We start from the raw sequence: 23977 nt of genomic DNA, 5'->3' as shown, positions 1-23977 counted from the left end.
ATGTTAACATGTTTCGGGAGAGTATCCTCCCTTCCTCAGAACCAAAGTGCACTTTGGTTCTGAGGAAGGGAGGATACTCTCCCGAAACATGTTAAGGGTAGCTTCACACGTACCATATCGCAGTGGATTTTCTGCTGCAGATCCGCAGCAGACTTGACTATATGAATGAACACATCAAATCCGCACTGTAAAATCTGCTGCGATACGGTATGTGTGCAGCTACCCTTACGTTGTGCAAACTGTAAATAGCACAAGATATAAGCAAAAAACAGTGTGTGTGAATGCAGCTTAAGGCCTCATTCATACGTTCAGTGGTTTTTCAGGTCCGCAGATCCTCTGTGATCCGTGGAAAATCATCCATAATTGCATCCATAATTGTATCAGCTTCCATAAAATGTGAACAGTACTAGTTTGCTTAGATTTGATCTGTGTTTTTCACGGACCTCTTGAATGTGACATCCATTATGTCTGCAAAAAACACAGATCCCATTGACTTCTATTGGTAATCTGTACCGCAATCACAATCCGTACTAGTGCATGTTCTATTTTTTGCGGTACGGATTGCGGATCCGCAATAAAACAGACTGTGTGAATAGCTCAATAGAAATCAATGGGCAATATATCGATCCATGGTTGCAGATCCGCAATCACGAACAACTTTATAGTACATGTGAATAAGGCCTAATACTCCAGAGCTGCATTCACAAATCAATAGGCTTCAGAGCTCATCCTTAGCATTTCTTTTTAACAGGGCAGATTTAAATGAAAGCTGCCCTATTGTCAGCTCAGAGCTTGCCCTAAAATTTGCATCATGGAAAGGAGAGTCTTTACAGTCTATACATTATATCTTAGGGCACTATTCCACAGGATGATTATCTTTCCATAAATAACTAGATCGTTCATAATTGAATGATAATAGTTTTGTGTAGTAGCAGACAAAGATTAAACGACCAACGAGAAATCATTGGCCGCTTAAAAGAATTTGGACCTATTTTTATCGTTTGATCGTTCGCAAATCTTTCGCACATCCTTCAGTGTAATAAGGCTGGGTTCACACTACGTTTTTGCAATCCGTTTTTTTTCATCCGTCTTTGCAAAAAAAAACAAAACGGATGCATTTGTGTGCATCCGTTTTCATCCGTTTTTCCATTGACTTCCATTACAAAAGAAAACGGATCAAAACGCATACTGTTTTTTAACGTACACAAAAACATAGCTGACCTTACTTTTGTGTACGTAAAAAAACAAACAAAAAAAAAAACAGATGCGTTTTGATCCTTTTTTTTATAATGGAAGTCAATGGAAAAACTGATCAAAACGGATGCACACAAATGCATCCGTTTTTCCATCCGTTTTCCATCTGTTATTTTTTTAAAAGCCTAAGACGTCATAGCCGACACGAACGCAGTAGCAATGACAAAACGACCGCAAGAACCATCATAAGTAACGATCAACGTTCCGTGTAATTGGGTGAACTATTTTGGCTTGTTTGCCACAGTGGTTGTTTAGTTTATCGTCAAAAAATGGTTTGGTGGAATGGTCTCCTTACACACAGTACCAGCCTTTACAAAGTAGAACAGGGTGTCATGAACCCAGTATCTACTTCTGTGATCAGTGACCTTTCATATTAACATCACACGGTCACTTCCCAATCTTGTGATGAGCAGTATTTGCCTGTCTATGCTTCAAGGATACATTGTCACAGATAATCTTCATTTATAAACATCCCCTGAATGTCATGTAAAGGGGAAGTAACCAGAGCCTCGATGATGCCTTGTTCCTACAACTCAATGACAGCGAGAGCAATGCCGACCTTGATAATAGTTAATGTGCACATTCCAGAGCTGTCATTTGTGGAAAAACTTGTAGAACTCCTGGAACGTGCACAGAGTATGCTAAAACCATGAGCCTCTAGTGACTGTGGCTTCTGATTTACAGGGGTAGCGAAGACAGTGAAGACAGCGATGCAATGGTGGGAAAGAACTGTGAAGTCATCCAAGGGGAAGGCATGTTTTATTCAGTTAGGGGACAAAAACATGAGTATTTTTGTTTACATGCAGTTTGTATAGTCAAAGGGAGTATGTCAGAAGATATTTCCTACCTGGACCACAGGCAGCAGGAAATCCTGACAGGCTCCCTTATACTAACATCTATGTTTTAATCTGAAATAATGTGGTGTTTCCGAGAAAATATAGTTTAAAAACAAACACAAGGACTGGAATAAGTACCATCTGGGTGGTCTTCCCTGCTTATCCCCACCCACTTTGGCTTGATATGTTTTTCTCTCTATGGGTATAGCAGAAGGGTCCATTTACACAGAAAGATTATCTGACAGATTATCTGCCAAAGATTTGAAGCCAAAGCGAGAAACAGACTATAAACAGAGATCAGGTCATAAAGGAAAGCCTGAGATTTTTCCTCTTTTCAAATCCATTCCTGACTTTGGCTTCAAATTTTAGGCTGATAATCTGTCAGATAATCTTTCTGTGTAAATGGTCCCTAAGCCAAGCTGGGTGGGGAAAACCATGGAAGACCACCTCCCAGACACTTCCCCAGTTTCTGTTGTAAATTGTGTTTCTCTCATAATGCTGCAAACGTAGCCTGTAAGAATTTCCTACTACCCATGGCAAGGGCAGCTTAACCCCTTCGTGCTGCAGCTAGTTTGGGCCTTAATGACCAGGCTAATTTTTCAAAATCTGACCTGTCTCACTTTATGCTCTTATAGCTCAGTGATGCTTTAACGTATGCTAGCGATTCTGAGATTGTTTTTTCGTGACACATGGCACTTTATGTTAGTGGCAAAATTTGGTCACTACTTTGTGTGTTTTTTGTGAAAAACATCAAAATATCATGAAAAATTTAAAAAATTTGCATTTTATGAACTTTGAAATTCTCTGCTTCTAAAAAAAGAAAGTCGTAGCACATAAATTAGTTACTAAGTCACATTACCAATATGTCTTCTTTATTCTGGCATAATTTGGTAAACATATTTTACTTTTTTAGGGTGTTATGGGGCTTAGAAATTTATCAGCAAATAATCACATTTTCGTGAAACTGATTTTTTTAGGGACCAGTTCTTTTTTTAAATGGATTTAGAAGTCTGGTATCCTGAAAACCCCCATAAGTGACCCCATTTTGGAAACTACACACCTTAAAGAATTAATCTAGGGGTATAATGAGCATTTTAACCCTACAGGGGCTGGAGGAAAGTATTCACAATTAGGCAGTAAAAAAAATGGAAAATTTAAATTTTCCAATAATATATACGTTTAGATTAAAGTTTCTCATTTTCAAAAGGAATATGAGACAAAAAGCACCCCAAAATTTGTAATGCAGGTTCTCTTGAGTACAACGGTACCCCATATGTGGGCGTAAACCACTGTATGGGCACACAGCAGGGCTCAGAAGGAAGGGAGCGCCAATTAGCTTTTCCAATGCAAATTTTGCTGAAGAAGTTTCTGAGCGCCAGGTGCGTTTGCAGTGCCCCTGTAGTGTCAGCAGAGAGAAAACCCCCCATAAGTCACCCCATTTTGGAAAGTACACCCCTCAAAGAATTCATCTTGGTGTGTGGTGACCATTTTGACCCCACAGGTATTACAGGAAAGTATTCAAAAGAAGACAGTAAAAATGAAAAACTCGAATTCTTCCAATAATATGTTCGTTTAGTTTGAAATTTCTCAATTTCACGAGGAACAAGAGGAAAAAAGTACCCCAAAATTTGTAACGCAGGTTCTCCTGAGTACAATGGTACCCCATATGTGGGCATAAACCACTGCATGGGCACACAGGAGGGCTCAGAAGGGAAGGAGCGCCAATTAGCTTTTTCAATGCAGATTTTGCTGCAGAAGTTTCCGAGCGCCAGGTACGTTTGCAGTGCCCCTGTAGTGCCAGCGGAGTAAAATCTCGCCATAAGTCACGCCATTTTGGAAAGTGCACCCCTCAAAGTATTCATCTTGGTGTGTGGTGACCATTTTGACCCCACAGGTATTAGAGGAAAGTATTCAAAAGTAGACAGTAAAAATGAAAAACTCAAATTTTTCCAATATTATGTTCTTTTAGTTTGAAATTTCTCAATTTTATGAGGAACAAGAGGAAAAAAGTACCCCAAAATTTGTATCGCAGGTTCTCCTAAGTGAAAAGGTACCTCATATGTGGGCATAAACCACTGCATGGGCACACAGGAGGGCTCAGAAGGAAAGGAGCGCCAATTAACTTTTTCAATGCAGATTTTGCTGAAGAAGTTTCCGAGCGCCAGGTGCGTTTGCAGAGCCCCTGTAGTGTCCGCAGAGTAAAATCTCCCAATAAGTCACCCCATTTTGGAAAGTGCACCCCTCAAAGAATTTATTTTGGGGTGTGGTGAGCATTTTGACCCCACAGGTATTTGAGGAAAGTATTCAAAAGTAGACAGTAAAAATGAAAAACTCGATTTTTTCCAATAATATGTTCCTTTAGTTTGAAATTTCTCAATTTCTCGAGGAACAGGAGAGAAATGTCACCCCAATATATGTAAAGCAGATTCTCCTGAGTAGAACGGAACCCCATATGTGGGCATAAACCACTGCATTGGCACACAGCCGGGCTCAGAAGGGAAGGAGCGCCAATTAGCATTTTCAGTGCAGATTTTTCTGAAGAAGTTTCTGAGCGCCAGGTGCGTTTGCAGAGCCCCTGTAGTGTCAGCAGAATAGATTCCCCCCAAAAGTCACCCCATTTTGGAAAGTGCACCCCTCAAAGAATTCATCTTGGGGTGTGGTGACCATTTTTACCCCACAGGTATTAGAGGAAAGTATTCAAAATTGGCCAGTAAAAATGAAAAACTCGAATTTTTCCAATAATATGTTGGTTTAGTTTGAAATTTCTCAATTTGACGAGGAACAGGAGAGAAAACGTACCCCAAAATCTGTAACGCAGGTTCTCCTGAGTACAACGGTACCCCATATGTGGGCATAAACCACTGTATGGGCACACAGCAGGGCTCAGAAGGGAAGGAGCGCCAATTTACAGGAGCAAAACCGCAGCTAGTAATGGTTATTAGAATAGCGCAGTTACTAAAATAAAAAAAAAAAAAAAAATGAGATTACAGGTAATGTGGGGTGGTTACGGGCAACCAGGGGTGGTTATGGGCAACCTGAGGTGGTTACAGGTAATCTGGGGTGGTTACGGACAACATGGGGTGGTCACGGGCAACCTGCTGTGGTTACGGCAACCTGGGGTGGTTACAGGCAACGTGGGGTGGTTACGGGCAACGAGGGGTTGTTATGGGCAACGTGTGGTGGTCACGGGCAACCTGCTGTGGTTACGGCAACGTGGGGTGGTTACAGGCAACGTGGGCTGGTTACAGGCAACGTGGGCTGGTTACGGGCAATCTGCTGTGCTTACAGACAATCTGGGATGGTTACGGGAAACGTGGGGTGGTTACGGGCAACCTGCAGTGCTTACAGACAATCTGGGGTGGATACAGGCAACGTGGGGTGGTTACGGGCAACCTGCAGTGTTTACAGACAATCTGGGGTGGTTACGGGCAACGTGGGGTGGTTACGGGCAACCTGCAGTGCTTACAGACAATCTGGGGTGGTTACGGGCAACCTGCAGTGCTTACTGACAATCTGGGGTGGTTACGGGCAACGTGGGGTGGTTACGGGCAATGTGGGGTGGTTACGGATAAACTGAAGTTCTTATAGGCAATCTGGGGTGGATACCTGTAATCTGGCATGGGCACCGCAATCTGGAGGGGGTCATTGGCAATTTGGGGTGGTCAGAGGCGCCGTGGCGTGGTCAGCGGCGACGTGTGGTGGTCAGCGGCGACGTGTGGTGGTCAGAGGCGACGTGCGGTGGTCAGAGGCGACGTGCGGTGGTCAGAGGCGACGTGCGGTGGTCAGAGGCGACGTGCGGTGGTCAGAGGCATCGTGGCGTGGTCAGAGGAATCGTGGCGTGGTCAGAGGCATCGTGGCGTGGTCAGAGGCATCGTGGCGTGGTCAGAGGCAACGCGCGGTGGTTATGTGCAATCTGGGGGGGTTACATGTAATCTGGCATGATTACGGGGAACCTGGGGGGGTTATGTGCAACCTGGAAGGGTTACAGACAATCTGGGATTGTTACTGATAAACTGAAGTGCTTATAGGTAATCTGGGTTGGGTACATGGGGGGGTGGGTACATGGGGGGTGGGGGGACATCACTTTTTATCCCCTGTCACCAATCATTCATGGTGACAGGGGATAAAAAGTGCCAGGAGCACATGGTACAAGCGATCAGCGGTATATAGTATATACCGCTGATCGCTTGTACCGGGACCCATCAGGGGGGTCCCCGATGACTGCCCCATGCTCTCCGCTACCTCCGGTGGCGGAGAGCATGGGGCTTTCATTCATTTGAACTTTTCCATCGCTGTGAACAGACATTAGTCGGTTCACAGCGATGGCGGCGGCCATCTTGGAAATGATGGCCGCCGGGGGAGGGGGGTTAGTGATCGCCCTACTAGGGGGGGCTGATCTGAGGTCTGGGGGACACTTATTTCATCTCCCCCCGCCGTAGATTCACGGCGGGGGGAGATGAAAGGCGGCGGCAGCACCGGTAATCTCCTTTACCGACGGCCGCCGCTATAACGTTAATAGCGGCGATCGTCGGTAAGGGGGAGGGGGCCGGGACGGACCCCACACACTGCCCCAACCCCTCAGCTACCTCCGGTAGCCGGGGGGATGGGGTGGGGGCCATCCCGGCCCCGTAGCCTTATTCTCTGCCATCGCCGTAAAAAGCTAATGGCAGCAGAATAAGGACCCTTAGTGACCGCCGTAAAAAGCCGTATCGGCGGTCACTAAGGGGTTAAAGGAGAAGTCCGGCCAGGGGGAAAAAAAATTATTACCCGCAGGGGGTGGAGGGAACATAATAAATTCAGTATGCTTACCAGCACCCACGCCCGCGCTGCACTGCATAAATGGGCTTCCGTACCCCAAAGGATGTCCTTTTGTCCCGGCTTTGGGGTACGTCCCAATTTGGCTGAGGTGTCAGAAATGGGTGGATTTAGCCTGATCAGTCATTGCAGCAGTGCCCTGGCCCAGTCACTGACTTGCTGAGTGGGGCATCCGTCAGTTGAGCCATGACATAGCTGCAGGGGAGCTAGAAAGACTGCCGGCTGGGGTCTAGGAGTGGGACACGGCACTGTGCGGGCACCAGGTCAGGTAAATATACCCCCCCCCCAATGGACTTCTCCTTTAAGTCTCCTGACAGAGCCCCTTTAAATGATAGCAGCTTATTAAAAAGCCAGGTAGTGTCCAAACTTGCCATCTCGCTGTCCTATACAGATATTCATGATACTAGAGTCTTCCCTAGCTCGGTAACGTGACAGAATGCTCTAAGCTGTGACTAACACAATGACAAATAAGTTGTTTATTTACATTCTTCAGCCGCAGCTCCCTCCGGAGTCATAGATTACATTGCTCCAGAGCCCATGAGTCACACTTCTCAGACGATTACAGTGTCAATGACTGGTAAAGGATCAACATTCTTGGAAGTATATTGCACACTGCTGGGCAGTACTAATAGCACTCTATGAACTCCCATCCTAACAGGGGGAGATTTATCAAACATGGTGTAAAGTGAAACTGGCTCAGTCGCCCCTAGCAACCAATCAGATTCCACCTTTCATTTTCTAAAGAGTCTGTGATAAATGAAAAGTTGAATCTGATTGGTTGCTAGGGGCAACTGAGCCAGTTTCACTTTCCACCATGTTTGATAAATCTCCCTCATGCTGCGTTTACACGGAACGATTATTGTTCGAATTTGCACGATAACAATCGAATTCGAACGATAATCGTATGTGTAAACGCAGTGAACGATCAAACGACGAGCGAGAAATCGTTCATTTTGATCTTACATGTTCTTAAATCGTTGTTTGTAAAAAAATTCGCAGATCGTTCCGTGTAAACAGTAGTTCACCAATTTAACCTATGTGCGAGATAGGCTTAAGCGATCGCAAAACGACTGCAAAACGATTTTTCCGTACGATATATCATTCCGTCTAAACGCTGATTGTTATAAAAAAAAAATCGTTACATCGAAATCGTTAATCGTACGATCGGGCGAATTATCACTCCGTGTAAACGCAGCATCACAGTGTTTAATATATAATTCAACTGTCCAATAGGAACAGCGCCATGCCTGTCCATGGTTGTTTCTGGCTTAGCTTTACTGCAATACCACACAACCTGTGGACAGACGTGGTCATTGTGTAATCTTGGACAATCCCTTTTTTTTTTCATCCCCAACTGCATATTTATTAAAGGTTTTCAAATGCAATAATAAAAGCATCAAAAGAAAACTACAGGGACAATCCCTTTAATGATATCTGATGAGATTTTTGTAGGGCATTTTGGTATTTCGGACTACTGTGGTCTGAAGTATAATTCATCAAAGACAGAACCCCATTTTTCACACCAGAACCCTGATAGCCGATAAAGGTTTGCTACTGTTTGTTGTAAACATATGCATTATAAGTATCATGGAGCCCAAAGTATCACTAAGTGCCAAAATATGATGGTAAAGATAGCAATCATTGTCATAAAGGGAATCCAGCTCAAACCTGCTCAATGGGACGGAGATCAGGAGATCAGGAAATCTGGAGGTCAAATCAACATCTTGAACACTTTGTCATCTAAGCTAGCAGAATCCGGGTCACCTTCTTTCATTCCTGAACAGGTGCATTATATCCCGATGATTTTCACCCTCAGGTTATCTGACATTTGAAACCTCCTACAGACTATTCCTCACAGACAGTTTTCCTAGCTGACCCCTGGCACCTTGACCATACAATCTGTTATCTGCTATAAGTATTACATTTGATGTATATACTCATTTTTAATGTGGATCTGATTGTTTAACTGCATTTTGGACCCTAAAGACAGACTTTCAGGATATACAATGCATATCTATGCACAGTTTTAGCGTTTCTATTTTCCATAATGTACAGTACATATCATTTATTCTACTGTATACCAGAACTGTTCACTTAAAGGGGTTGTCCAACCTTAGAAAAAAAATGGCTGCTTTCTTTAAAAAACAGCCCCAATCCTGTCCTCAGTTTGGGTGTGGTTCTGCAGCTTAGTTGCACTAAAGTGAGGACAGGGGTGGTGCTGTTTTTGCAAAAAATAAAAAACAAAAAAAACTGTCCTTTCCTAATCCCTAATAATAATAATAATAATAATAATAAATACCTTCCACCCACCTTACCTGTTAGTAGTTTTAAAGTTATGGCAGGTTTGATTAGATCACAGCAAAGTAGATAATAGATAAAGAAATGAGTTGCCATTTTCCATTGCACCTTATGTTACCAGTTATTAGATAGTGGTAACTGAACTTAAATGCAAAAGACAATTTTACTTGCAGAAAAAACGCAGTTTGTGGTTTTGTAGCAGCCCCAAGCTTTTTTTGCAAAAGCGACACCGGAAAAGGCAGCCATACTAATCGTGACTTTCGGCTTCTTAAACAAAATGACAATTCACTGAGAAGCTAATGGAAAGGCGACAGCCAATATGGCAGCACCTCCGCTCGGCACTTTTGCAAAAATGGCAAACACAAGAGAAAATATCAATATCTAGAAGTACAAAAAAACACAGTTATCCCACCTCTGTTTAACTTCAAATTTATTAGTATTTTAAAACTAGAAGTGGAAATTGTTTCCCAAACCTAGTTTTACTCAGAAGTTGCACCTCTCCATCATCATTTTTTTTTTAAGTGAATGCACCACATCACTGCATATATTGTTTTCCTTGGACCTTATTAGCACTGCCTGACCCACCCCTGCTGTCTATAAGCTCCATAATTAGAGCGGGGCCTGAGCCGACACAGAAACCGGAGCTGGAGGAACACAGAAGGTATGCGTCATTGGGAGGCAGACATACCTATGCACTGGAGGCTATAGGCCTGCCTTCAGTGTACCAGAATACTGCATAAGCATATTTATAAAACTTTGAAAGTATCAGGAACTGGGCCACCGATTAACAAAAGGACCAGACAGGCAGAGTAGACTCTGCAGCGCTAATAAGGTAGTGTGGAAAATTTAAAGGACAACTCAAAGTAGGGCGATTTTGTGCAGGGGCGGGGAGGCTGAAAGAAATAACGTTTCACGCTCACCTCCCTGGCTCCAGCACCGATGCTGCGTACCTCCAATCTGGTCCACCGATCCCCCACCACTTCCTGGTTAGAGAGTAAACCCAAAAAGTAACCTGTCAGGCCTGCTCTATAACCAGGAAGTGTCCGGGGATCGGAACAGTGGCATGTGGCATTAGCACTGGAGCCAGGGATGTGAGTGCACGTAATTTCTTTCAGCATCCCCCTCCCCACGACTTTTACAAAAAAAAAAAAAATCGCCCTGCTCGGAGCTGTCCTTTAATATATGCACTGATGTGGTAAATTCACCTTAAATATATAAAATAGATGACCCATACACTTCAACTAAGGCACAACTGACGATAAAACACTTGTCTCAATAACATTTCCTTGTGCTGATGATGGCTGGGCAGAAAACAGGTGTCATTACCAGCTGGTGTACTATGGATTATATCCTATACAGACCACACAGTTCAGGGTCAACATTAAAAGAGTTCTTGCTGTCAAAGTTTATAGTGATACATTTCTAGCCATTCAGGATTGATCTGCTGGCCATCCACTAAGCACATACTTTATTACTAGTACACACAAGCATCCCACAACAGTCGGACAACGTACAGTAACAACTATGCTCTATTCAGACAACATTCCAATTTATTGTTTATTATTACCATGTGTTTTATATTATACAATAAAAGTGTTCCTGTAAGAACGCACCTTTAACTTTCCACTCTACAATGCATACATATGGGTACAGCAACAAGATGCCCCTATGCGCAAACGGAAAAAAAAAACACGTTCGGAATTCATTCATCAAAATTGTTTCTTGCAAATTTTGCAAAGCTGCTGATGTGTTTAAAGAAAAAACAGAACCACATCTGTAAATGTTTCTCAAGGTAAAAAAAAGGGTTTTCACAACATTGTATTCTGTTCAGTAAGGACATGACCTTGAAATTGCAAAAACATGAGTAAACATTCAGAATGAAGTAGATCATAGTCAAGCTAGGTGGGCCGAGCTGCTGATATGTTATAAATTCACCAGACTCCGTATTAATATATCATATCTAACACAGGGCCGAATAATTCCCAACCTTTACCCAAAAGGAATAATAAAAGAGAAAATCCAGTCATAAATCACTGAATTACCAATGGAATTGTCAAAAGAAATTAAAATAAAAATAGGGTTTTTTTGGATGCCTTTTTTTAGTATCAGTTTTATCAGTTGTGAAAAGCGACACAAAGGAAGCCACGACTACCCTGCACATATTATTGTCACCAAGTCCGCTTAGCCCAAAAAACTACTCAGAATATACTTACTAGGTCAGGAGTAACTACTGAGTCGCCCCATTGGGGACAGGGACAAATGTGAGTAGTGACTAGTGGTGCTATATAAATAACTTTTTATAAAAATCCTTTACCCTACAGATAAGAATGATCTGAGCAGACAAAAGGAAATGTCACAGTGGCCTAGGGCTACATTTATATGAGACAGCATGATAACAAGCTGATCTTAGTACATTGTGGGGAATTTATCAAGACTAGGGTACTTATATGCCGGTCTTAAAGTGAATGTACCATCAGGTACATTCGCTTTAAGTGTTGCATATGAATAGAACGGCGCAGGGAAGCCAGTGCCAGAGTCCTTTTTATTTAAACTGTGGCCCGTTTCCCGCACACAGCAGCGGTTTACTGTAGAGCACCGGCCTGGGCTGAAGAGCTAGGGGCTCCCAGTGGAAGGTATCAATGGACCCGCATCAAAGAGGGGTGGGGGTTTTCTCCCACTGGGGCAAGTCGGCCTTCCTCCAGAGCCTCCATTAGCTTTAAATAAAGCCCCACCACCATGCACCCCACCGGATTTACTAAGAGGCGCAGGTCTTTTAGTAAGTCTGGCAGACAAGGAGCAGGTGCACATTTTTGCCATGATTTACATCTGCGAGTAGGCGTAATTCATGATAAATCAGGTGTGGGGAGGCCACGCCTCCTTCGTGCCTTGCCGCGCCCCCAACAGGTGAGCAGGGCATACATCAGGGAAAAGGCGCATATTTATTCTCCAAGTGAGGAAATGTCGTATCTTTGGTGGACTGTCTAAATAAATGTTGCTGGATGCACTCCTCCTGAGACTCTCCAGCTATGCTGTGATCTATTCATTTACTCCTGTACCCTAAGGTATAATGGCCTCTTCTGACAAAAGAGCTTGAATTGCTGACAGAATGGCACTTCACATGTCAAGCAACAAAAACTGCATGTGGTAACCATTATAATGCTGGGAGATAGTCAAAAGCCACTGGGAATGTCTATATGGGTAAGAACTCAGAAGACAGAGGACACTAGTGCTGTGTGATATACACCATCAAACAATAATAGGAGACACTACTATACACAGTTTTAAAATCAAGAAGCCACTCTGTAAAAAAATATATATATATACAGTGGTACCCTGGTTTAAGAGTAACTTGGTTTAAGAGCGTTTTGGTTTAAGAGCTCACAGTTTTTTAAAATTGTGACTTGGTTTAAGAGCATTGCTTTTGTTTAAGAGCTCCCTGTACTGGGTGAAAGCGCGAGTGGAGGAGGGGCATAGTCTGCATAGCCAGGTCTACAGCACTGTACTATGATTCAGGAAGTCTTCCTCACCTTCCAAATCATAGGAGATCCACTTCAGGCTGGGGCTTGCATCAGAGGACAGGACTGTGGGGGTAATCTCTCCATTGCTGTAACTCCTCTCTCCCCAGACAGAGATTGCTGCATGTATGTGCCCACATCTGCCCTGCTCATTCCTTCATGCTCCCTTCAGTCTCTGTCCTCCCTTGTGTTTCCCTATCCTCTCCATTACTGTACAGTAACTTATAATATCACAGATTCTGCTGTTTCTGAATGTTTGTTTGTTTCATTTGTTTTACAGGTTATTCAGAATAATAAATCATAACTTTTAGGGTGGGGAACCAATTGTCTGCATTTGTATGATTTCTTATGGGAAAATTTGCTTTGGTTTAAGAGTGGATTTGGATTACAAGCACGGTGCCAGAAAGAATTATGCTCGTAATCCAAGGCACCACTGTATAATATATATATATATATATATATATATATATATATATATATATATATATATAAAAAAAATTTGTGGTCCCCAGTCATGCCTCCCCTTCCCTGGGCCAAGGACCCGGGCCTAAACCTGACCTGTCTATGCATTACAGGAATGGCCATTCATCTGAACCTCTGCATGTGATATGTGGTTAATACAGGGAAAACGATCAATCTCCTGAGCGTCTTCTCTGGTGGAGAAGGAAAGGGTCAGTAAGCTTTGAGAGGTAATATAAGCTAAACAAAACTAAAAGATGATAAAAGACAATGTTTCTTATAGCTACAACATAAACACACAACCTTTACATGTTTATTAAGGTTAGGCAGCTTTTCATGTAAAATAAAAGAGTTGAAGGCCCCTTTTAAGGTGGGGTGCTGTACTAAACAGACTAATGGTAATCCCCTGTCACCAAGTCCAGAAGCCACGGCGCAGGATGAACTTTCAGAGATAAAACAAACTTTAAGAAGTATAATGTAGTTATACAGTATACAGATCCCACATTCATAAACCTATGCTCAAAACGTATTTACCACCAAAACAAACTTCAGCTGCTCTATATATATATATCAAAGCTGAATCCTACATTACTTTTTCTACAATAATGCCAACATGCAGGAAGAATAACAAAAGAACAAGTAATATTGTGTAATGATTTGCACTTGTAGTCATGTATGTGGTGAGAGGTGCAGCCTTGTTTTATGAAATCCTAGTTTTATGACTACAGTCATATCATAAGGGATCATCCACTGGACCCCCCAACACACACACACACACACACACACACACACACAATCTGGATTTGGAGCTGTATCATCCACACTGACAAGAGTGTCTTTTTAACATACATTAATCCTGATGACAGTATTCACCTAAGGCTAGGTTCACATCTGTGTTCGCATTTCTGTTCATTCATTCCATGTGAATGAAAAACTGAAAACAATGGCAGAGCTGGATCTGTCACAAGACCTGATGAAGGCTCCACAGAGATTATAGGAGCCGAAACGCATTGCACCTGTTTTTAGAATAAAATTCCATTAAAAAAAAGATATGGGAAATTGCCTTTACTTTTACTTGTTCACGTTTTAGGGACAAGGTTAAATACAGGCTGCATTTCTAGCGATATAATATCATTCAGCGCTGGTATTCTGCACAAAAGGGGTGAAAGGAGGTCATTATGACAACTGCTAGAACGTACAACAGTGACAGACAACCATAACATAAGTACATAAAGCAAGAAAAAGAAAAAAAGGAAAGATCACATTTCAGACATTTTTTCCCCTAGTTTGCCTATTCCGGTTTCAGCAAGTTGCAGTGCATCACGCCGTTTTCACGGTCTATAAATGTAGTCTAAACACAGCAAGTAAAACCAAACGTTAATTTGACAGTGCACGGGAATGCGGCGCTGGGTGCTCTAATCCTCAATGACTGATGCTTCACAGGTGCAAACAGTAATCCGCACTGTGTATGTTTACTATTCCATCCACAGAAATTACCGCCACAAAGTAAAGAGCCGGGCTCTCTCCTCTTTGTTCCTAGAAATATCATCTATCCACACAGGTTGCAACAGATACAGATGGCAGCATAGCTGACTTAGAAATGTCTGCACAGCAGAAAGCAGCGCGCCATCCCCCAGCATGTTGTGACGCTGCACCAGGTACACTGGATTGCTCCTATCCAGACTATGAGCAGACAGGTTTTCCTGGACAGTTCCATATAATAGAAATGTCCTCAAACCTTTCCAGCAGAACAAAGCACATGCTTTCCAGCTGAGAAGTTCTGCCTGAATCAATGTAAATGATAACAAAGGGTACGGGAGCATGTTACACTCACCAGGCTGTGCATAAATCTGTCTGACCAGCTGCAGCTAAACCTCCGCTACCAATATGCACTCAGAGTGATAGACTGCAGGGAACAAGCAGCTTTCCAGCTCTTTCTTCCATCAATGGAATTATTACACTGATGTATAGAATACACAGATACAGAGAACAGCAGCACTTACATACAGTAGGCGCTGCTCATCTCTTCTATACATGCAGGATACGTACTCATGTATAACCAGGTGGAATACAACGCCAAAGGATCAGGGAGGAGGGGAGTCATTTTTGTGGTTTGGGATGTGGGATAGCAGCCTCAGGTTCTGTTCACACAACGTATGTTTTGTATAAATCACGGCCGTTGTTGCAATTTGCAAAAACGGCCGTGATTTACATAAAACATACTTTGGTATTGTGAAGGAATGGAATCCTGGCCGGAGCGTATACACAGAGTATACGCTCCGGCCGTGATTTAATCCGCCGCATGATAAACGGACATGTCAGTTTTCTGCTGTTGTTATTCATTGAATAGCAGCCGCAGAGAACATGTCAGTTCACACAATGGAGCGTGTGACCGCATCCGAATTCAGCAGAAATGAAGATCATCCGGCTGGTACTGCAGTATCGGCTAGGATATCTTCAGTAACACCGGCCGGTCTTATACTATGTGTGAACATGGCCTTACAATGACTTTATATATCCTTATAAATTAGCAGTAGGGGGTAAACAGCATGGGCCTTTTAAGGGGTTACTTCTCTAGCCTCTGAGACTCTCTCTAATATGTTAAAAAAAATTTTTTCTTGCATTGCAGCCATGAACATAAATTATGCAGCAACTGTTACTTTCTATATTAAGGGTGCCTTCACACATGACGGATCTGCAGCGGATTTCACCCTGCAAATTTGCAGCAGATCTCTGCCCTGTAAAGTCTATGGGCAGACATACTCGCAGCGGGATGGACCATCAGGTTAACCCCGGCTGGAGCTTAAACATTACCTGCTCCACGATCCGGCTTGCTTCGGGGGTTCCCCGGTTCCCACTTAGCCAATCAGTGTACTACTGGAAGAGTAGTAGATACTTGGAACAAACTTTCAGCAGATGTGGTTGGTAAATCTACAATAACAGAATTTAAACCTGCCTGGGATCCTAAGATAACAGGATAACTGGAAATACTAAAATGGCAGACTAGATGGACCCAGTGGTCTTTTTCTGCCATTAATCCTCTATGTTTCTAGGTGCATCATGAGCTGGTCTATTACAGGTAGTACATAAAAATTGGAGGAGAGAAATAAGTGTGTGCACACGTGTTCTTGTGCGGTTTGTGTAAGTAAATTGGTGCACGTGTTATTACACAGATTTTCTTACCCTGTCTAATTAGACAAAAAAAAAAATTAAGATGTGTACTGTGCGTGACAAAAGGGTGTGGAAAATGGGAAAGATTTGGCGCACATTTTTGGTTTAAAAGGTCCATTTTTTTCCCGTTTGCCCCCCAGCAGCAGGCTAGAGCACATAGTTGCCACTGATGATCGTTGTCCTGCGGCAAGGCTTGATTCCGGTCCTCAGAGCTGCTCAAATCCCACGGCCGCCCTCGTGACCTCTTTGCCGACTGTCTCGAAGCAAAGGAGACCGGAAGTCAAAGTCCCCAATACATCTCTATGACAGCGCTCTTATAGAGATGCACTGGAGACCCCGACTTCCAGCCTACAAAAGCCCTGGAGACAGGGGAGGAGGGGGGTCAGAAGAGATGTGATTTCACTGTGCGTGAGATTTGAATAGCGCCAAAGAACTGGAATGAAACCGCACCGCTGGACACCAATAATCATTGGTAAGTATATGGACCAGTCTGCTGCTGGGGGACAAATTAAAAAAAATAAAAGGTGCTTCTTTAAACTAGAAAGTAAAAAGATGATACTGTTTAAAATCTGCCACATTCTTAAAGTGACACTGTCCCTCCCTTTTTGCATTCTGACTTCTCTACACAGGTGTAATAGGTAAATTTACAACCAGACAGATTTGGCAGCTCTTTGAAAACAAAGGAGTCGGCCAGTAAAATTCCATCAAGTCGACCCCCATCAGTGGGTTCAGCTGATATCAGTGTAAAAAGTAGTAGGTTGACCTGAAAGTGACGTTGTCACCGGCCTTTTGCATTCTGACTTCTCTACACAGGTGTAATGGGTAAATTTAGCAGTTTTCATACCTTATTTTATATCATACGTCATGGAGCTTGTTCAAGAAAAAAAGTGATTTTTTATCAACTGCACATTGAGCTAAGTGGGTGGGTCTTCACGGCAACACCGCCACTTAGCCCCGCCCACAGAGTCACTGGTGCTGATGGTGGCGCTGTGGGCAGGACTAAGTGGCCCTGTTGTCGTGAAGCCCCGCCCACTTAGCACAATCTGCAGTTGAACAAGCACCATGACGTATGACATGAAATAAGGTATGAAAACTGCTAAATTTACCCATTACACCTGTGTAGAAAAGTCAGAATGCAAAAAGGAGGTGACAGTGTCACTTTCAGGTCCCCATACATTTTACACTAATATCAGCTGAACCCACTGATGGGGGTCGACGTGATGGAATCTTACTGGCCGACTCCTTTGTTCTAATAGAGCTGCCAAATCTGTCTGGCTGTGGCTTAGGTGGCCATACACCAGTGGCGTAGCGACCGCGGTCGCAGGGGTGGCCCGCGAGGCCCCCCCTTACCACTGCACTGCCCGCCTCCCACTCCCTCTTGTGACCGCAAGCAATGTTTTGCTTGCGATCACAAGAGGCAGGGGCCCCCAGGCTGTCTTGCGGCCCCCAGGGAGCTCTGTGTGCGGCGGGGGGGAATACTTCCAGCGCAGGGAGCATCGCGTTAAGAAAAAAAAAACAGGTCCCGCGAGGCTCCGCCCCCTCCGCCCTAAGCCCCGCCTCCCGCCGGGGGAAGCCCGCCAGCGCGTGTGACCTGGGGGCTACAGAAATCATGCAGGTGAGTATACATTTTTTTGTTTTTAAGGGGATGATGGGGGTGTAGGGGTATGATGATGGAACAAGAGGATGATGGGGTGTAGTGGTATGATGATGGAACAAGAGGATGATGGGGTGTAGTGGTATGATGATGATGATGGAACAAGAGGATGATGGGGTGTAGTGGTATGATGATGATGATGGAACAAGAGGATGATGAGGGGTGTAGTGGTATGATGGTGGAACAAGAGGATGATGAGGGGTGTAGTGGTATGATGATGATGGAACGAGGATGATGGGGATGTAGTGGTATGATGATGGAACAAGAGGATGATGAGGGGTGTAGTGGTATGATGATGATGGAACAAGAGGATGATGGGAATGTAGTGGTATGATGATGATGGAACAAGAGGAGGATGAGGGGTGTAGTGGTATGATGATGATGGAACGAGGATGATGGGGATGTAGTGGTATGATGATGGAACAAGAGGATGATGAGGGGTGTAGTGGTATGATGATGATGGAACAAGAGGATGATGGGAATGTAGTGGTATGATGATGGAACAAGAGGAGGATGAGGGGTGTAGTGGTATGATGATGATGGAACGAGGATGATGGGGATGTAGTGGTATGATGATGGAACAAGAGGATGATGAGGGGTGTAGTGGTATGATGATGATGGAAAAAGAGGATGATGAGGATGTAGTGGTATGATGATGAAACAAGAGGGTGATGAGGGGTGTAGTGGTATGATGATGAAGGAACAAGAGGATTATGAAGGAACAAGAGGATGATGAGGGGTGTAGTGGTATGATGATGGAACAAGAAGATGATGAGGATGTAGTGGTATGATGATGATGATGGTGATGATGGAACAAGAGGATGATGGGGGGTGTAGTGGTATAATGATGGAACAAGAGGATGATGGGGGTGTAGTGGTATGATGATGATGGAACAAGAGGATGATGGGGTGTAGTGGTATGATGATGATGGAACAAGAGGATGATGAGGATGTAGTGGTATGATGATGATGATGGAACAAGAGGATGATGGGGATGTAGTGGTATGATGATGGAACAAGAGGATGATGAGGGGTGTAGTGGTATGATGATGATGATGGAACGAGGATGATGGGGATGTAGTGGTATGATGATGGAACAAGAGGATGATGGGGATGTAGTGGTATGATGATGGAACAAGAGGATGATGAGGGGTGTAGTGGTATGATGATGATGGAACAAGAGGATGATGGGAATGTAGTGGTATGATGATGATAAAACAAGAGGAGGATGAGGGGTGTAGTGGTATGATGATGGAACAAGAGGAGGATGAGGGGTGTAGTGGTATGATGATGGAACAAGAGGATGATGGGGGTGTAGTGGTATGATGATGATGGAACAAGAGGATGATGAGGGGTGTAGTGATATGATGATGGAACAAGAGGATGATGAGGGGTGTAGTGGTATGATGATGATGGAACAAGGATGATGGGGATGTAGTGGTATGATGATGGAACAAGAGGATGATGAGGGGTGTAGTGGTATGATGATGATGGAACGAGGATGATGGGGATGTAGTGGTATGATGATGGAACAAGAGGATGATGAGGGGTGTAGTGGTATGATGATGATGGAACAAGAGGATGATGGGAATGTAGTGGTATGATGATGATGATGGAACAAGAGGAGGATGAGGGGTGTAGTGGTATGATGATGGAACAAGAGGATGATGGGGGTGTAGTGGTATGATAATGATGATGGAACAAGAGGATGATGAGGGGTGTAGTGGTATGATGGAACAAGAAGATGATGAGGGGTGTAGTGGTATGATGGAACAAGAAGATGATGAGGATGTAGTGGTATGATGATGATGATGATGGAACAAGAGGATGATGGGGGTGTAGTGGTATGATGATGAAGGAACAAGAGGATGATGGGGGGTGTAGTGGTATGATGATGAAGGAACAAGAGGATTATGAAGGAACAAGAGGATGATGAGGGGTGTAGTGGTATGATGATGGAACAAGAAGATGATGAGGATGTAGTGGTATGATGATGATGATGGTGATGATGGAACAAGAGGATGATGGGGGGTGTAGTGGTATGATGATGAAACAAGAGGATGATGAGGGGTGTAGTGGTATGATGATGAAGGAACAAGAGGATGATGAGGATGTAGTGGTATGATGATGATGGAACAAGAGGATGATGAGGGGTGAAGTGGTATGATGATGAAAGGGCAGGAGGATGAAGGGGTAGTAGTATTATGGTGGAGGTGGTTGTAGTATGATGATGGAGGGGCAGGAGGAGGGGACAACATGGGGGGCATCTGTAAGGGGGATAAAATGGGGGGCATCTATATGGTTGATAACATGGGGGCAATCTATATGGGGGATAACATGGGGGGCATCTATAATAGGGACAACACAGGGGGCCATCTATAAGGGGGAAACATTGGGGGGCCATCTATAAGGTGGACTACACAGGGGGTGTATACAATAGGGGGATATGTACTATAAGGGAGTCACATAGAGTCAGGCTACCCACTAAATGAGGGTGTAAAGGGGCCAATACAGATGTGCAGTTTGTAGAGAGATGAGGATGGTGCCAGAGTGAGGAGCCTAATATGTTTGTCTGGCAGATTCTGTGGATTCGTGGCTCCAAAAAGTTCTCATATTGGCCCTGGGCAGATGGAGAAGATGAAAAGGGAAGAACTGCGATCAGAGAAGACGTCCCCTGTGAGTCACCTGATATATTTGCACTGTAATGTATATGGTGTATAGAGCCTGTGTAGAGCTGGGGCCACCTCTATATGACTGGATGAGGTAATATTGGTCTATGTACAGAGGATTTTATTCAGTAGCAGCGGTTGTGTTAGTCAGTATGTGGTAAGGGGGGGGGGGGGGCCCAAGTTGACCTCTTGCACCAGGGCCCAAGAGACATTAGCTACGCCCCTGCCATACACCTTCAAAAAACGACAGCCAAATGTCTGCCCTGCTCACACACTGGAATATCCGGCATGACTGAGTATTCCAGTGTTTCCTGTGGGCAGGAATAAGATAAGGTACTCTCGCTGCGGCTTATCTCTCTCTGAACAAAGGGGTCGGACGTGATTTTCCATCATGGTCGACTCCTAACACCACTGACATGATCTGTTGGTCATTGTTTATACACCTTACATAGTAACCAGCAGGTTTGGCTGATCAAAGTTTATGATGTATGGGGCCTTCACCAGTCTCCTCCCCATTGAGAACAAAGGAATGTTTACATTTGGACTTTCGCCCCCACTGTTCTATCTGAACTCAATACACATATTAAATGCATTCTTTGGCATGGTTTGCTAATTGCTCACAATTGGTGTCTTGTGTTACCATGGGTTCATAACTCTACTAGGAAATAGTCTTCTCTCTGCTTAGAGATTAGGGTATTGATCCCTGTGGCATTGGCTGTGAAGTGTTTGCCCATGCTGGAGATATAGCCTGATATAGCACTTTTTCACTGCCCACTTAAATAGGCATCCAACTCTTATACCTACTACTACTTCTAAGCTGCCTCATTCATCACTGGTGAAGCTGATAACAAGACACATATATATGCTCAAAAACAGAAACTTAGCTGTGCCGACATCTCTCCTTGTTTTATCACAGCAGATGTGCTATCAACCAATGTCAGCCAGTTACGTTACTGATCTCTAGACCTATTGCTTTAGAAGCTGAATGCATGAAATATCAAAGTTACAACAAGAACATCTGACACATATGACACTGTAAGCCTGTCCCAGAGTCACCTAAGTTTCAAAGAAAAGTCCCCACTTTCTTCTCTATTCTCTCCCTCTGCACTTTCTGGTTCTATCAGGTATTAAAGGGGAACCATGGATAAAAAGTATGTTAAAAGTTATATAGATGTGTCTATATAATGTATTAGTGTATCTGTACGGTTCTGCCACACTGGGAGCTGATAGAAATCCAGGAAGTGAAAAAAAAAAATGGCTGCTGTGCCAATTCACATTTTCTCCTGCTCCCACTGCTCTCCCACCTTAGGAGACAAATTCTCCATGCCTCTGTCTCGTATTGTTTGCTAGACACAGGCTGATGATGCAGAGAGGGGGCAGGGCGTGATTCACCATCTCTGACCAGCCAGAAGCAGGTGTTTCAACTTCGCTGATTGGGCAAAAGTCTACAGAGAAATTAGGGCTATGTTCACAGATGTTGGAGTGTCATTGCAGTACTGCAGTATCTGCACAAAAATGACGCAGTAACACAAATAGATAATGCCAAACAACAGAGAGGATCAGAGCCGACACTGCCAATCCCACCTGCACAAAAAACAAGGCATAAACAGTATATCCCATGTAAGATAATCTTGGATAAAGTCCTTTTTGTGGGAATCAACTTCAAAGATAAAAGATGATTGATCATAATATGTGTGTGGAAAATAAAAAAAAATAAAAAAGTTCTTTCCTTTATTCCAATATCAGCATTACAGGTAAAGAATACAGTGTGCTGTGTGGGTGGGACCACAATGAAATGATAACGTACTGCAAATTATTCAGTAACACAATGAAACTGCAATGTGTGAACTCAGCCTAGATGTTCTGCAACAGATTTGAGCGGGGAATAGGCAGGGTGGGGGGCTGTGATAGAACAGGTGAGGGAAAGCATTGCATTCTGGAACCTGTAGTACTGAGTACATCTGCTCAACCAGGAAATACAGAAACACAAAACAGAACAAAACTCCCCAAAACAAATTTTTGGTAGTTTCAAAACTGGGATAGGTTAGGACTAGTGATGAGCGAATACTGGTCGAGCGAATAGATATTCGATCGAATAGTAAGGTATTCGATCTATCGAATATTATCGAATAGTTTGCCAAATATTCAATAAATATTCGATAAGCATTCAAATCCCCCAGCTTCCGGTTTTTACCTCCAAGTGGTCAAATAGATGTTTTTCAATATTGGAATACTTGTTCCCACTGACTGTAATCGGATCGAATATTCGGGAGATATTTGTACAAATATCGAATATTTCACTATTCGCTCATCACTAGTTAGGAATGCTATATGCTTCTGCAGAAGTTTCATTTTTTTTTTTTTTTTTTACCTCTACCCGGAGTTCCCCTTTAAAGAGTACCTGTGGTTTTAGTTAACATTTCAGGACAAGCTATGGTGAATGGCCATTCTATCACTTCTATAGTTTTATAATAAAATGTTATATTTTTATCAGATTTGTGCCTTGCAGATGTAATCTCAGATTTTTAGTCACCCCTGAGGTACTGTGTGAAGCCTCAACTCTTTGATTTCTCCCATACACTGCACACACAGAAGAGGGGATCCTGATCTTCTATGTCTTCATACACAGCTTAGACTGCTCACAACTGCTGTATAAAGTTATCCATGCTTCTAAGTTGTGAATCAAGCCATAGGGTGAGATTTAGTACTGTAGAATTGTGTAGTCTCTTTGATGTCTTTGTTTGCTTTGGCTTTCTCCAACGACTTCCCCTCAACACACATACAAACATAGAAGATCGTTGGAAGAAAACGACCACTCTAGTCTGCTTTCTATCTAGTCTGCTTTTTTAATATTTCCACTCTTATTATGTTAGAATAGATATATATATTTATCCCAGGCATGAGTAACCCCTTAGCGACCCATCACATCCCTGGTACGTCATGGCGCCGCTAGGGGACTTTAGAGAGGGGTCACGCCAAGACTCCACTCTGATCAGGGCCGCTCCCAGCTGCTTTCAGCAGCCAGGGGCCGCGGCATTTAAATGCTGCAGTCAAAACTGACAGGGGCATTTAAATGCTCTAATAACGCCATCCCTGGTGGCCTAGTGGACGGATCATCCCCCGGGTGATGCGATCACGGAGGGGTGATCCGCACTTCTGCCCGTCACAATGACTCTGATCCCGGCTCGCCACTTGATTACTACGGGCTCCCAACAGTATGTGCTGCATCGATCTATATGAACAATCAATGTAATGTATATAGAAGACCCCCAGGGGGACTCCAAATTACTGTAAAAAAAATTTTTT

At 43.6% G+C, this 23977-nt stretch overlaps 1 protein-coding gene across 1 annotated transcript in view; it reads right to left on the bottom strand.

Moving 5' to 3' along the window:
- Window positions 1-23977, bottom strand: part of EFL1 (elongation factor like GTPase 1) — a 191331-nt gene that overhangs the window by 43016 nt on the left and 124338 nt on the right. The window lies entirely within an intron of this gene.

This window comes from Dendropsophus ebraccatus, chromosome 1 (assembly GCF_027789765.1).
Source record: "Dendropsophus ebraccatus isolate aDenEbr1 chromosome 1, aDenEbr1.pat, whole genome shotgun sequence".
In the NCBI taxonomy this organism is placed as follows: domain Eukaryota; kingdom Metazoa; phylum Chordata; class Amphibia; order Anura; family Hylidae; genus Dendropsophus; species Dendropsophus ebraccatus.
This window is presented reverse-complemented; position numbering and strand designations above follow the sequence as displayed.